This window comes from Miscanthus floridulus, chromosome 2, assembly GCF_019320115.1.
Source record: "Miscanthus floridulus cultivar M001 chromosome 2, ASM1932011v1, whole genome shotgun sequence".
Classification (NCBI taxonomy): domain Eukaryota; kingdom Viridiplantae; phylum Streptophyta; class Magnoliopsida; order Poales; family Poaceae; genus Miscanthus; species Miscanthus floridulus.
This window is the reverse complement of record NC_089581.1, coordinates 75254799-75269129: the sequence shown is the minus strand read 5'-3', so window position 1 is coordinate 75269129 and position 14331 is coordinate 75254799. Positions and strand designations below refer to the sequence as shown.

Below are 14331 nucleotides of genomic sequence, written 5' to 3'. Positions count from 1 at the left end.
TTTGATAATTAGGATTCTATGATTGCAGCAACTATTTCGTCTTCATTTGTGTCAATCTTACCAAAAATCTGATCGAGGTGTGGGACTCGAAGAAAAAACCATTTCATCATCTGGATGCACTGGTGGCAGTGCTGAATTAGTAAGCGATCCTAATAACTATTATTTTCTAGTCACACGTACCGCTTTCTAATGTTTCTTCTTTTAATATTGCTCAGTGTCCGAAGAAGACATATCGGTGAGACGCCAGTCCCATTCAAGGTTGTCAAAATGGAGGGGAAGTACCTATCACAGCCGGCGGAAAACAATGAATGCGGGTTTTATGTAATGTGGGCAATGCTTCGCTACATCGGCGGGAAATCGGAAGAAGCCGATAAGTTGGTGTGTATAATCTCCATTTCATTTATGTCTGTTAATAATTCAACAAAATAATTTACTGTTCCTCGTTGGATATCATCTTTTTGAACGACAGCGCAAGAAATTTAAGCACGAAAGGCTGCTAGACATGGAGATCGTCGCACTACAATCGGAGCTGGCAAAATTCATCTTAGCCGAGGTATTGAAAAAAGATAGAGTATTTTCCATTGCACAATCCGTGAGGTACAAGGACCAGTATGGCCCAGAGCGGCTCGCTAGATTATTGTAGGAAGTCCGAGAAGCATGTGTGAAGTCTAAGAACATTTATTTTTAATTTTGAGAGATCGAGATGTGGATAAGAACATTTAAATTGTAATCGTAACATTTGTAATGTTTAATATTGATGGACCTGTCGTCTACGTAGCGTATATAAAGCGAAACCCGATTTCACGAAAAAATATAAATTAAAATAAATTATAAAATAATAAAATATGAACGGGCCATCACCGCCGGTTAGCAACAAACCAGCAGTGTTGTCGTAACCATCACTGCCTATTAGAAGGAAACCGACAGTGTTGGCTTGCTCAACACTGCCGGCTTGAACCATGAACCGACACTGATAGTTATGAGAACACTGCCGGTTTGATCCATGAACCGACACTGATATTTACTACAACACTGTCGGTTTGAATCATGAACCGATAGTGTTGGCTTGCTCAACACTGCCGGCTTGAACCATGAACCAACATTGATAGTTACGAGAACACTGCCGGTTTGATCCATGAACCGACACTGATATTTACCACAACACTACCGGTTTGATCCATGAACCGACAGTGTAGGCTTGCTCAACACTGCTGGCTTGAGCCAAGAGCCGACACTCTTGAAGCAACCGTCACTGTCGGTTGGCTCTATAAACCGGCAGTGTTGTTCGACTGGACACTGTCGGGTGGAGTCAGAAACCGACACTGGTTCCTATAGATCAGTGTCGGTTTTTAAGGACCGACAGTGATATCGACCCCTCATCACTGCCGGTATGCCACTGTCGGTTCAAAATCCGGCAGTGAAATGAGGTTTTTGAACCGGCAGTGATGTCCAAGATCTGAACTGCTCCCTCAATTTAATTACTACTAACGATATCACATGGTTTGTTCCTACATTCCTTGTTAATTAAGTGAGCTGGATATATATATGCTACACTCGCTTTTGACTCATCATCACAGAGCATAAGAAACTCATGTCAAAAATTGTAGTTAATCCCCCCTACAGCGGCGCCCACGCGTGAATATAGTTCACGCGCGTATGCAACTATGTATAAATGCCTCGGAGGTAGGCGAGGCAGCAGAACACACACCAACCGATAAGCTCAATCGCATCGTCTTCTTTGCCTGACCTCCTGTGCAGCAGACAGACAAGACAAGCACGAAATCAACTCCAATCCAATCTTTGGTTTGAGTCGTTGATCCCACAACCACAAGCTCGGTCATGGCTCCGTCCAGCAGGCTTGTCAAGATGAGCTCACTCCCGAGGCACCAGCGCAGCCTTGTCCAACCGCTGCCATTCTCCCAGGCACAAGCGCGTCGCTGTCGTGTGCCCAGCTGCACCTGAGTCGTTGCTCCAAGAGCTGGTCACCGCCGCCGCCGACGGTGACGCCCATCATCAGCCAAGGGCAAGGCGCGCCTCCGACGAGACCCTCGCCGTGCACGCTGGGGAGAAGCTCGGGAAGAAGGGCGCGGACGTGGGTGGACGTGGCACTGGCACAGAGACAGACTCGATCGCCACCCCGATCGTGAGCGGCACGACGCACTGGTTCAAGAGCTCCGAGGACCTCATAGCCTTCAAGGAAGGCCGGCGCCACAGCTTCGAGTACGGGCGCTACAGCAACCCGACGGTGAAGGTGCTAGAGGAGAAGATCAGCGCGCTGGAGAGAGCCGAGGCGACCCTGGTGACGTCCTCCGGCATGAACGCCATCACAACGACGCTCCTCGCCCTCGTCCCGCCCGGCGGCCACGTGGTGACCACCACCGACTGCTACAGCGAGGCGCGCGCGTTCATCCGTGACAAGCTCTCCAGGATGGGCATCCGGTCGACGTTCATCGACCTCGACGACGGCATGGAGTCGCTGAGGGCCTGTTCTTGACGAGAACGACGACGTGACCCTCTTCTACGCCGACTCCCCGACGAACCCGATGCTCAAGTGCGTGGACATCAGACACGTGGCGGAGCTGTGTCACCGGAAGGGTGCCCTGGTGTGCATCGACAGCACCATGGCGTCGCCCATCAACCAGAAGCCGCTCACCCTCGGCGCCGACCTTGTCCTGCACTCCGCCACTAAGTACATGGCCGGCCACCATGATGCCATCGCCGGATGCGTCAGCGGCTCAGAGGCGCTCATCTCCAGAATACGCGCCTGGCACCACGACATCGGGGGCGCCATCTCTCCGGTACGTCATCTCTATCTAGACCGTTATTAACCCTTGGAGTTGGAGCTGCCAGCGGCTAACGATATATAGTGCGATACTAACTCCAAGACAAATCATAATTTTTGCAGAACGCGGCATACATGGTCATCCGTGGGCTCAAAACGATGGCGCTCCGCGTGGAGGCACATAACAGAACGGCGCTGCGCATGGCACGCATGCTAGAGCGCCACCCAAAGATCAAGCGGGTGCACTACCCAGGGCTGGAGAGCAGCCCCTGGCATGAGGTTGCAACGAGTCAGATGTCCGGCTACGGAGGCGTTGTCAGCTTCGAGCTGAAGGCGGACTTGCATGGTACCATGAGTTTTGTCGATACGCTAGAAATCCCCTTCATCGCGACCTCGCTGGGCGGGTGCGAGAGCCTGGTGCAGCAGCCGGCGGTCATGTCATTCTGGGGACGGAGCCAGGAGGAGAAGGCCAAGAATGGGATCAAAGACAACATGGTGAGGTTCAGCTTTGGAATTGAGAAGTTTGAAGATCTCATGGATGATATACTTCAAGCGCTAAACAGGATTTAATTAGCTAGGAATCACCATCGACTCAACCAAAGTACAGTTTTGTAGCTAGGTTTTGACCTAGCTTTGCTAGATACTTATATATTTACTAGCGAAAATGTCTGTGCGTTGCTACTGTACGTATAGTTTATGGTCTAGTCACTTGGAAGGCATGAAGCTCAATGCGTTCTCATTCATCTTGAATCAAACTCTATAACATGTCCGAACACACTCTACTCGAATTCATACAGGTAAAGGACGTTTGAAGTTTTATCCAATGATTGGGTCACGCGTTTCAATTTGTCTTGGAATCAAACTTCACACCATGTCTTAACACAGTACTCTAACTCATAAAAGTATGGGAGAGAGAAAATGATAACAAAACCATTAATATTTAGTCAAAATATATCATAACCTTAATTTTCATGCTATCCAAGTGTTGGTATATGTAAATATGGAGTTTTATGACTTAATATGAGGACCCATAAAAATTTGTAGTTCATCTTATTAAGCCCAAAAATATTTACTTGTAAATATATCATAACCATAATTTTCATACTATTGTATAGTTAAATACTTCCACAATTCCAAATTATCGTCAATTTGACTTTTTTGGGTATATCTATTTTATTATGCATTTAGATATAACGTATGTCCATATACATAGCAAATTTCATGTACCAAAAAAATCAAAGCGACTTATAATTTAGAACTGAGTGTAACAATCCGAATTCGCTACAACCTAAGCTCTCAATTTCGATCACGACGAAGCTCCTGGATGATCCCTACAAGCCTTTGGATACAACAGAAACCGCGAATATATTAGCGACTCGCAATCTAAAAGGTGTAACACAATGGTTCAGATTATTAGAGATCCGTTTGTTGACATTTGGAATAAAGTTAACTGGCCCAATGCCAAGTCCCTAGTAATTGGACCTATCGCTCAACCAACTGAGAATGCCGGACAGTCCGACGTCCTACCGGACCATCCGCTAATATCTGAACTGCATGCAGTAAGTGGGGAATGAGCTGTCCTCCACTCAACCATTGACCCCACGTGTCATATGCACGAAATTGGATGAACCATGCCTCAGCTGAAGCAGCACCAACTCAACCCATTCTCCCGTTTCTCACCTCCCTCTCTCTCTCTAAAAGAGCAAGAACAAGGAAGAACTAGAGAGAGAAAATGGAGATTGGAGATGAAGGTGGAAGATGGAGTGAAGACATGCAAACCAAAGATCATCACTTCATCAAGCTCAACTCATCCACACCTCATGATCATGGTTAGCTCATGAGCTCTCATACTGATTAATTGGAAATCTCTCCCAAACACTAATCTCAATCTCTCATGCATGTATGGATCATGGAGTGTGGTGACATTCTCATTCATCACAAAGGTAAGATGAAGACCCTATGCACGACCTATCTCAAGAAATCCCTCTCAATGTCACTCTCATGCTTTTCTATGGATTCTTACAAGGATGTTGATATTTCTCTTCAAGAATAGAAAGCAAGGTGTGCTCAACCTCTTATCAAGGATCCTAGCCTCTCATGATTATCAACCTTAGAGTTAAGTTCCTTTTTCTCAATCTCAAGCCTTAGTCCCAAATGGTTCATGGAAAGGAATAGTACCCAAATCACTATATGCACTAGTTTGCCATAACCCAAAACTCATCTAGTCCTAGCCTAGCATATCCCTAGAAGTATCCTAGAAGTTTGGTGCACATGCATAGATGTCTACTACCCCAAATTAGGATCTAACCAACCTAAAACACAGAACATAGGTTCTGTCGCCCAACTCGCGGAGTGTCCATCAAATGCGGCGGAGCGTCCTGATAAACCTTCCTAATTTAGTAAACCACCCTACAGAAGCACCCATAACCCTACGGAGTAGGAACAACGTAGTGTCCGATAAGTCGTCGGAGTATCCGTTGAATTATAAAGCCTTATGTCTAGTAACCTTGAGAGTAACCAATCTATACCGAAGCATCCATCACTCACGGCGGAGCGTCTGTTGGATTATAAGGAATAGCTATCCAGTTCGTACCGGAGTGTCCGTCAACCGATCGGACCATCCGATGTCGATAATAAACCCTAGAAATGGCTAAGACCATAACCTACCAGAGTACCTGTGACCTCCACGGATTGTCCATCAATCTGAATAGAGCCAACCCAGGAATAGCCTACCACCGTACCTAGTACAGCGGAGTGTCCGTCATTAAGAATAGAGTATCCACTAGCCCATAGAGAGTGTGAGTTTGTTTAGCAAGCTTACCCATGAGGTTGACAACACTAGTTTAAAGCCTTTTACCAAATAGCATGACAGTAGATGTCCCTTCCTAAGTTCCTAGCAATAACCTATGCACCCATGTCCTTTCTCGTTATCTTGGATCATCGATGTATCTCCTAAGTCGTGTCTCCTCAGTTCTTTCAGGAACGCTTCGAGTAAGGACTATGTAATTGTAAAGGTCATCATCGCCAGCTTTGAGAGTTAGGACGACAACACAATCAGGCAGGCACCCCACTACTATAAACCCTATTTTGAATACTTATACAGTCTCATTATAAGTTATGCATCACATGTAGCTTTGAATGATAATCTTGTTCACTCTGCACTTAAAGTCACTCATCAATTTAGTAGAAGCCTTTCACTAAACAATGCAAATGGAAATGCTTAATTGCTTATTGCTTAGTTACTTAGCAACGGTAGAAGTCGAGTATGAGAAAGGAACTCATTCATGTAAGATGCTACACTAGGATAATTAACCACTAAAAGCAATGAGGGTACAACTTGACTTACTTCACTAATCTGGCTAAGGCACAACAACACCAAAGGTCATAAACTTGGATACCACTTTGGTAACTTTGGTCATGTGAGGGGTAGGTCGTTGTGAGTGTGGGATCTCAAATAACATAGCTCATGGAGCAACTAAGGAGCATTTATTGGGATACGTGAGTCCGAGTAACCACCCATACAGACCACATGTCATGGATGGGGTTCAACAAGCCAAGTAACTAATTGCAACCGGTTTATCCGTGAAACAGGCAAGGGGGTGGCGTCGGTTCAGGAATATCCAGGACATTGACTGGGCACTAGCCGAACCTTTTGTCGAACACTCGGGCCAGATTAGGGAAAGGTTGGAGAATGTGAGGCAACCCTTACTACCAGACCCAGTGTATGGTGGTTAGTCCTGTTTTCCGTGTGGGTATAGTTCTACACCTCTATAGAGTTCGAAAGCTTGAAGTCCTTCAAGACAGAATGATTCGGTTGTTCCTATTTTCTATACCCATGGTAGTGTAATGATGGAACGTGAAGATATGGCTTATATATGCTTAATATCCCTATAGATATAGCTCTTGTTAATACTAATTCTCTAAAATGGATCATAGCATGTCATATAAGAAACGCCATGCGCTTTTCTGCATATATACAAATGCCTAATAAATTACCTATGCATCCATCAAATATCTATGTGTTGGAATTAAGTCCTGCGAGTATGAAATGTACTCACAGCATTGCCATTAAGTTGTTTTGCAGGTTGTTGAGGTTTTCCTCCAGAACCATCTCCGATGAGTGCGATGGTTAGTAGACCTTAGAAGTTCTCCAAGATGAGCTATGTGTTTTCCGATGAGTAGAAGAGTAAAATGAAGTGTAACTTGGGTAGAGGGCAGCAGATAGTTAGAAAGATAGTGTTAGTAGTAGTTTCTTGTTTTAATCTTGTGTTATTGTCAATAATGTTTCAGCTTAAGCGTTGGAGACTTAAGTGTGTAATCGATCAAGTTTTTTGGTATGCCCTGCATCGGGAATGTGTGTGTAACTCAATGCAAAGATCCTGAAGAGGAGTTGCTATATGCACTCCTAGGGGCCTCGTGGTGCCAAATTAGCAACAACCCCCGCCATGTACTGGCGTGCCATGCATGCCCGTGCATGACAGTCCCCTGATACAGGACAGGGTATTAGAGCAGTTCATTGACTTACACCGACAGTCCTCATACAAGGCATCATTCAACCCACTCGATATGCACTTGAGCTTTCAACTTTAAAATTTTGCTTTATGCTTTAGGAAAACCCTAAGTTATCTTAACTCTCTTCTCTAGTTGAATCTAGCCCCTGTTCCCTCAATACTATATGATACGAAGAAAAGGTTCAAAGGATCTTGTTTTTGTAGAGAAAATTTAGGACTCGATTAGTGTTCAGTATAAGGTTGGGAAGGATAGTTATAGCTTACCTTAGTGAGGAATACTAGGCTGTGGTAGAGCGCCCATCTAGATCGAGCATGTCAGGGCGGAAAGTGTAGAGAACATTAGAATGATCCCAACATCCTTATCTAGAACCTCTGAAGCTCCCAATCAGGTTCCCTTCACTCACTATTACTGGATCGGTGAAAGTTTCGGCAGAACCTCGTCTATATTTAGGCCTTATCCCCCATATACGGACAATCATATGCACAAGAATCCAAACTAGAGCAACAACCATCAAGCATCAATAGAAGGATGAGATGTCAAACAAGTTGAGGCGACCAACTAAAGGAATATATTCAAATGGGATGTCAACTTCATCACCTCGATGGATGACCCATAGAACAAATCATAGTATCAAGTATGTCACAATCCAAGAACGCCCAACACAACTGGGTGGTGAAGCAAATCAAATTTCAAAGTATCTGATAAACGCTCCCATGATGGACCGGAGCGAAACCAACTTTGGAGAATGGCGGCGGCAAGGCATGAAGGCAATCACTGGTCGGACAGAGTCCAATTGGGCTGTTGAGGCGACGACATTTGCAAGAATGGCAGCAGGACGAAAGGCTCCTGGAGATATCATCATTGGCTTGTCCACCTGCATGAAGACATGGCATGAGCAATGGTCAGAAACCATGGTAGCCATAAAATAAGGGTATCACAAGGTGTAGCCACAAGAAGTACAAGCATACCTAGAGAACCTATAGGAGAAGCAGCAACTCCCTGAGTGGCCAGAAGCAAAGGACACATCTAGAGTGGAATGGGCTCTGCATAATCAGTAGATATGAGAATAGTCTTATAAGAGAATGAAGATACTTCAAAAGGAGTACAAGTAAGTAAAAAGGAGAAGGAGTGTACCAATCACAGTTGCTAGCTGATGGCTTTGGGTAGCAGCGGTAGACATGGTGGTATAGCATGTCAAAGGGCTGCTTGAGCTACCCGGTAGCTTGGACCTATGAAGTAATCTTAGAGCAGAGCTGACCCATCTCTTCTTTGGTGGCCATCCTCCCCACCTGATCAGCCAAACTATTTACCATGGTAGTCATTGGATCAACAAAGCTATCCTTAAGGAATTGCTCCTGCTTGGCGAACCTCGCATCCAACCCCTGGTAGAGTGGAGAAAACAACTCCTAGAACTGACGGTTAAGGCGCTTAAAGTATGGGACAAAGTAATCCTCTGGTGGTGTCCACACAATAGCACCATCTTTGACTGTAGCTGTAATAGGCAGTGGTGGAACCTTAGGCAAAGGTGAATCCTCTTGTTCCAAAGCCTCCTTATTCTTGAACGGGTGGAAATGCCTATGCACCACGCCATCAACTCCTAAGAAGCTAGTCTTGTGATGGATCAGTGCCATAATGTACGACTGGAATACCAAGGCACCTCTCCTGCCAAGCCTACACTCTACAATCCTAGTGGCCATCCACTCAACCATGTTCAGCTTGTCCCTGAACATGATAGCTCAGATCACTTCATAATAAGGGATGCGAACAACATCGAAATTTCCAACCTTGGGCATGATGGTATGCCTCAACATGTTGAAGATCAGGGAAGGATACCTCCTGAAGTCCTTGCTACCCCCATGATTATGTTTTCCATCTACTTAGAACATATAGGTCTCGTGCTCTTACATCAGGAGAAGATCCCCTACAGACTTCCCAATCTTCATCTCTTCATAATCAAGACCAATGAGAATAGCAAACTCTTGGAATGATGTAGTGAAGATTTTCTTGCCAGTCATACAAGTCAGAAGTTCATCCTCCATGTTAACCTAAAGAGTGGCGTAGAACTGACGAATAGCAGATTCATTCCAATTGTGGCTGAACTCCATCACCTTGTGAAGACCCATAACCCGAAAATTTTGGACCAAGTCCTTGATGCGTGGAAAGCCATCCAAATAAGCCCAATTGATCCACTGGCTCTCTTGCATTGGCCTGTTGATGAATTCACCCTAGAAGAGTCGATATTGGACCTGAGAGCAGAAGTTGGCAGAAAGGGTGTCATTGTCCCTCTAGTAGTGCTTCTCTTGACAAGCCTCCTTGTACTTCTTGGTGTTTTCCTAGGAATAGTCCATCTTGGGATGATTTTCCAAGCATATTGGACGGGCCCCTTCCTCCTCATACTCATCATCATTGTAATCCACCTCGAATTCATCGAACGAGGAGTCCTCTCTCTCGGACCTATTCATTGGACCCTTGCCATGTCTAAGGGACTATTCCTCCTCTTCTCATTCAAGCATGGCCCATTCATTGTCATTGATGATGCTAGGCGAAGTGGCCCTCTTGGATCTCCTAGCGTGCGGTGTCTTCCTCTTCTTAGGTGGCACCACCCACTCACGAGAGCCTTGCTGGCTACCTTGCTCCTCGGTGTGTGGTCTCTTCTTGGTAGGACCCCCACTCGATAGACTGATGACCTAAGCCAGATCTGCAAGTGTGGTCGGACCAAACAAGTGCCAAGGAAATTTAAGAATACTGATGGTATCTGCTAGCACTATGGAACAAGGGTATAAATATAGTAATGTAGTGTCACATGATGTTCCTTATGGGTCCCTATGAAGTTCAGAGACTTGCAACTACCTAGAGAATAGCAGAGCGTTTGCAAAAGGTGTCAGACTATCCATTGAATTATAGACTTCAGACCCAAGACTAATTGGAGCATACCGAAACCTTCGACACTAGTGGCGAAGAGCCCATCGATTTCTCAACAATATGTAGACACAAACTTAAGCTACTAACCAAGATTGGTGGAGAGTCCGTGGTAGTTCCGACCATCTATCAAAGTCAACACAAATGGTGAACGACATGTTTAGGGCATTTCTAAGCCTCCCTAGGTTTTGGTGGAAATATTCTGCTAGGGCCGATGAAGAGTCTGTCAATGTTCGATTCAGCATGATTTGAGCAACCGCAAGGCGTTACTCCTCAAAGATCTACCACTCTAAGCAGTTCTAAGCAACCGAAGGTTACCCAATGGGCAAATCAAGCATGCTCTACCTCTACACCAAGCTGGAATTCAACACCCCACCTCTTAATCGAGCAAACCCTAGCCTAACCCCTTGGGGAAGGGAAGAGATAAGTGGCTGACGAAAGAAGAATACTCACCTCCCCATCTCGAGAAGCTTGAAGCCAAGAGATCGACTGAGGACGGTGGAGGCGATGGCCTGAGAAAGTGCAGTGGCTTGGTTGGAGGAAAGGTGGAGAAGAAGGAAACATTAACCACTCGACTATCAACCCTTTTATAGCCACAAACTGACAGAGCATCTGTCAATTTTGGCGGAGTATCTGCCAGGTCTATCAGCACAATGGTTAAGTCACGTGACAGTTATAAAGATTGCTAGAACATCCAATGAGTCTATCGAGCCATCCGATGGAAGATATAGGAAGAACCTCACCCTCTTTTAGTGACCCTCGAGAGAAAGAAATCACAAAGGAAAGGGAAGCAAGCTCCTATTCATTGAAGATACCTTAGAGTCTATCCAAGTGTAATTCCCTAATGGAACCTTAGGAAATCTTGAGGATGAGATTTTCCTAAGGAAGGGAGAGTTGTAACAATCCGAATTTGCTACAACCTAAGCTCTTAATTTTGATCACCGATGAAGCTCCTGGATGAGCCCTGCAAGCCTTTGGATACAACAGAAATCACAAATATATTGCTTCCTACCTGGTGAGGTGACTCGCAATTCTAAAAGGTGTAACACAATGGTTCAGATTATTAGAGATCAGATTATTGACCTTTGGAATAAAGTTAATTGGCCCAATGCCAAGTCCCAGGTAATTGGACCCATCTCTCAACCAACAGAGAATGCCAGACAGTCTGATGTCCTACTGGACCATCAAACAGTATCTGAACTGCATGCAGTAAGTGGGGAATGAGTTGTCCTCAACTCAACAATTGACCCCACATGTCATATGCACAAAATTGGATGAACCATACCTCAGCTAAAGCAGCAACAACTCAACCCATTCTCCCATTTCTCACCTCCCTCTCTCTCTCAAAAGAGCAAGAACAAGGAAGAACTAGAGAGATAAAATGGAGATTGGAGATAAAGGTGGAAGATGGAGTGAAGGCATGCAAATCAAGATCATCACTTCATCAAGCTAAACTCATCCTCACCTCATGATCATGGTTAGCTCATGAGCTCTCATCTTGAGTAATTGGAAATCTCTCCCAAACCCTAATCTCAATCTCTCATGCATGTATGGATCATGGAGTGTGGTGACATCTCATTCGTCACAAAGGTAAGATGAAGGCCCTATGCATGACCAATCTCAAGAAATCCCTCTGAATGTCACTCTAATGCTTTTCTATGGATTCTTACAAGGATGTTGATATTTCTCTTCAAGAATGGAAAGCAAGGTGTGCTTAACCTCTTATCAAGGATCCTAGCCTCTCATGATTATCAACCTCGGAGTTAAGTTCCTTTTGCCCTTTTGCTCAATCTCAAGCCTTAGTCCCAAATAGTTCATGGGAAGGAATAGCACCCAAATCACTAGGTGCACTAGTTAGCTATAACACAAAACCCATCTAGCCCTAGCCTAGTATATCCCTAGAAGTATCCTAGAAGTTTGGTGCACATGCATAGATGTCTACTACCCCAAATTAGGATCTAACCAACCTAAAACACAGAACATAGGTTCTATTGTCCAACTTGGCGAGTGTCCGTCAAATGTGGCAGAGCATCCAATAAACCTTCCTAATTTAGTAGACCAACCTACATAAGCACTCATACCCTTACGGAGTAGGAACAACGGAGTGTCTGAAAAGTTGTCAGAGTATTTGTTGAATTATAAAGCCTTATGTCTAGTAATCCGAGAGTAACCAGTCTGTACCGGAGCATCCATCAGTCACGGTGGAGTGTCCATTGAAGTATAAGGAATAGCTATCTAGTAACCCAAGAGTACCCAGTTCGAACCGGAGTGTTCGTCAACCGATTGGACCATCTGATGTCAACAATAAACCCTAGAAATGGCTAAGACCGGAACCTACCGGAGTACCCGTGACCTCCATGGATTGTCCATCAATCTGAATAGAGCCAACCTAGGAATAGCCTACCTCGGTACCTAGTGTAGTGGAGTGTCTGTCATTAAGAACGGAGTATCCGCCAGCCCATGGAGAGTGTGAGTTTGCTTAGCAAGCTTACCCATGAGGTTGACAACACTAGTTTAAACCCTTTTACCAAATAGTGAGATAGTAGATGTCCCTTCCCAAGTTTCTAGTAATAACCTATGCACCCATGTCCTTTCTCATTATCTTGGATCATCGATGTATCTCCTAAGTCGTGTCTCCCCTATTCTTTTAGGAACGCTTCGAGTAAGGACCATGTAATTGTACAAGTCGTCATCGTCAGCTTCGATAGTTAGGACGGTAGCACAATCAAGCAGGCACCCCACTACTATAAACCCTATTTTGGATACTTATACAGTCTCATTATGATTTATGCATCACATGTAGCTTTGAATGATAATCTTGTTCACTCTACACTTAGAGTCACTCATCAATCTAATAGAATCCTTTCATCTAAACAATGGGAATTGATGAAGTCTAGGTCCTGATCTTCATGACGTAGGATCTTGATCTTGATAACTAGCAGAAGATCAGCCAATAACTCGATAACTAGTGTAACCAGACGACACGCACAAGGAGCCAACCACCTGTCTTGTTTACACCAAAATTTAGGAAGAAGAACGTGGGAACTTGAAGCTTCTAGAATTGTGCTGATAAAGGAATCGATTGCATAAGGATCTATATCAGCTGATTCAGATGCAACACTGGAATCGTCTCTCTTTGAATGACGTCAACAGAGAACGCTAATGAGCTACGGTTGGCGTCGGGAAGTACATATTGGACTCTACAAAAAAGGTAAAGATTAGGGTCCAAGTTTTCTTAAGATAGGAATATCTTCTTTTATACCAAAGATTGTAATAAGTCGTGCTTGAGTAGGATTCATGTTTAGGCTCTGGGTATAAATATTGGACCCCTAGCTATTGTAAAAGGACATCCAATCAATCAAACACAAGTTATTTACTTTTTTGGCTCTGGCCACCCCTTAGGAGTAGGAGTAGAGTAGATCTCGGCGAGTTCTTCAGCAAGCAGGGCTACATCGGTCCGGCCAACGTCTAGTTTGTCTTTAAGTACCATCATGGTTTATACTTTGTGTTGGTGTTTTGGGTCTGGCGGGTCCTCAACCGACTAGTGAAAGTGTACTGCGTGCCCCTAATCCTGGATGATGATGCAAAGAGACACAAGGTTTATACTAGTTCTGGCAATAGGTGCCCTACGTCTAGTCTGAGAGAGCGATCTTGTATTCCTTGCACCGAGGTGCTTGTAGTAGGGGCTTACAAGCTGAGCGAGAGAGGGAGCTAGTCCTAGGTCTCTGCGTAGAGTGGCGTGGGTTGCTTGAGATGTTGATATCTTGCAGTGAGGGAGTGTGTGTGTTACATAGCGTTGTGTGTTGCTTGCACGTGTGAGTCTGATCTCCCCTTAGAAGCGGCCCTGGTCACTCCCTTTTATAGTCAAAGGGAGGCATAGGGGCGGTACATGTATTTGCTACGTGGCATTTTGTGAGAAGAGGCGGTATGTCCGAGCCCTGTAGCTCGTCACTGTGGCAGCATGGTTAGTGGAGCGGTCTTGTCCTCGGTGCACTGGAGCGACACGCCGGTCACACCTGATCCTATGCGACATGGGAGCTCCTGTGGTGGCATGCGCGCCTTCTTCTGTTGGAGGCGTGCTGGTCACTATATGTTTGACCGGCGCAAAGAGCCGAGGC

At 45.1% G+C, this 14331-nt stretch overlaps 1 pseudogene; it reads left to right on the top strand.

Annotated features, from left to right (window-relative positions):
* The first annotated feature begins 1839 nt into the window (after positions 1-1839).
* LOC136539143 (probable cystathionine gamma-synthase 2) lies at positions 1840-3396 on the top strand (annotated as a pseudogene).
* The last annotated feature ends 10935 nt before the right edge of the window (positions 3397-14331 follow it).